We start from the raw sequence: 2,780 nt of genomic DNA, 5'->3' as shown, positions 1-2,780 counted from the left end.
CATGCGTAAAGCTCAGTATAAGGAATTATTAGCCACATGCAAATTCAAATTCAAAAAGGTTTCAGCTCACACCAGTCAGGACCATCAGCAAAAAGTCTACAAACTATAAATGCTGAAGGGGTTTTAGAGAACTGTGTACCTTCTAGCTGCTGCTGGGATTTAAAGTGGTAACAGCACTAACGCAAACTGAATGGAGCTGCTTGAAAAGGTAAAAATTGAGCTACCATATGATGCGGCAGGGCAACTTTTGGGCCTATAAACTAAGACCACCAGAATCAGAAAGACAGAGGCAGGCAAATGTGCACTGCAGCAATACTGAAATAGCCAAGACATGGAAGCAAAAAAAGGTCCATAAACAGATGAATGGACAAAGAAGAAGTGGTATATGGACAGAATGGAATGGTAGCCTTGGGAAAAAATGAACAATGCCGTTTTCAGGACTACAGTTGAGCCTGTAAATAATCATATAACGTTAAGTAAGTAAAAAGGGTATGACAAATATCCTATGATATCATTTATACATGTTATCCTAAGATTGCTACCAATGAACATATTTCCACAGAAAAAGACACTCACAGACTTATCAAATAAACTAATGGTTAGCCAAAATGAAAGGTGGGAGGATGGGTAAATTAGGACTATGGGGTTAACATACATATACTAATGTATGTTAAATGTATATAAACATATAACAGATAAACTATATGTATTATATAATCACCAAGACCTTTAAAATATACATTTTGTAATCACATACATGGTAACAGGATCCGAAGATGAACAGACATATGCATGAATCATTGAGCAGATTCTGTACAGCCAGACAATCAAAACACTCTAATCAAATTTACTCCGATAAGAAATAGAATTTAAACTTAAAAAACAAACATAAGTAAGGAGACATAAACTTCTGGGGGCTTGTCCCAGCACATTCCGCTCTAATTTACAACCTCGGAACACGACCTCCAGGAAGACTCTGTTGCACTACTAACAAGAGTTGAGAACGTAATAATGCTGCCGCCTTGTGGCTGTTTCCCACAACAGCAGCTTTAAACCCAGTGCTAATGGTTGCTTATAGAGTCACAAGGACTGCAGGGCTGTAAATGACACACGCCCTCAAAAATGCCCTGGGGTAGGGAATAGGCAAGAAAATTCAACACATGAGAATTTTTTCAAGAAGTCAATCAGAGGAGGGAAGTTGTACTCACTCTTTAAAAAAAAAGGAAAAGAAAAAAAGGACATGCCTAAAGCTCAGTATAAGGAATTATTAGCCACATGCAAATTCAAAGTCAAAAAGGGTGCAGCTCACACCGGTCATGACCATCAGCAAAAAGTCTACAAACGATAAATGCTGAAGGGGTTTTAGAGAACTGTGTACTTTCTAGCTGCTGGTGGGATGTAAAGTGGTAACAGCACTAACGCAAACTGAATCGAGCTGCTTGAAGAGGTAAAAATTGAGCTACCATATGATGCGGCAGGGCACCTTTGGGCCTATAACCTAAGACCACCAGAATCGGAAAGACAGATGCAGGCAAATGTGCACTGAAACAATATTGAAATAGCCAAGACATGGAAGGAAAAAAAATGTCCATAAACAGATGAATGGACAAAGACGAAGTGGTAAATGTACCATATGGAATAGTAGCTTCGCGAAAAAATGAACAATGCCGTGTTTACAACTACAGTGGAGCCTAGAAATAATCATATAAGGTTAAGTAAGTCAAAAGGGTATGACAAATATCCTATGATATCATTTATACATGTTATCCTAAGATTGCTACCAATGAACATATTTCCACAGAAAAAGACACTCACAGACTTATCAAATAAACTAATGGTTAGCCAAAATGAAAGGTGGGAGGATGGGTAAATTAGGACTATGGGGTTCACATACATATACTAATGTATGTTAAATGTATATAAACATATAACAGATAAACTTTATGAATTATATAATCACGAATACCTTTAAAATATACATTCTGTGATCATATACATGGTAACAGGATCCAAAGATGAACAGACATATGTAGGAATCATTAAGCAGATTCTGTACAGCCAGACAATCAAAACACTCCAATCAAATTTACCCCGATAAGAAATAGAAATTATATTTAAAAAACAAACATAAGTAAGGAGACATAAACTTCTGGGGGCATGTTCAAGCACATTCCACTCTAATTTACAACCTCGGAACCCTACCTCCAGGAAGACTCTGTTGCCAAAGTCACAAGAGTTGAGAACGTAATAATGCTGCCGCCTTGTGGCTGTTTCCCACAAGAGCAACTTTAAACCCAGTGCCAATGGTTGCTTATATAGTCACAAGGACTGCAGGGCTGTAAATGACACAGGCCCTCAAAACATCCCCTGGCGTAGGGAATAGGCAAGAAAATTCAAGACATGAGAAATTTTCCAAGAAATCAATAAGAGGAGGGAAGTTGTACTCACTCTTTAAAAAAAAGGAAAAGAAAAAAAAGGACATGCGTAAAGCTCAGTATAAGGAATTATTAGCCACATGCAAATTCAAATTCAAAAACGTTTCAGCTCACACCAGTCAGGACCATCAGCAAAAAGTCTACAAACTATAAATGCTGAAGGGGTTTTAGAGAACTGTGTACCTTCTAGCTGCTGCTGGGATTTAAAGAGGTAACAGCACTAACGCAAACTGAATGGAGCTGCTTGAAAACGTAAAAATTGACCTATCATATGATGCGGCAGGGCACCTTTTGGGCCTATAAACTAAGACCACCAGAATCAGAAAGACAGAGGCAGGCAAATGT

The sequence above is a fragment of the Balaenoptera ricei genome, chromosome 1 (assembly GCF_028023285.1).
Source record: "Balaenoptera ricei isolate mBalRic1 chromosome 1, mBalRic1.hap2, whole genome shotgun sequence".
In the NCBI taxonomy this organism is placed as follows: Eukaryota; Metazoa; Chordata; class Mammalia; order Artiodactyla; family Balaenopteridae; genus Balaenoptera; species Balaenoptera ricei.
The sequence above is the reverse complement of the archived record's forward strand: the minus strand, read 5'-3'. Positions refer to the sequence as shown.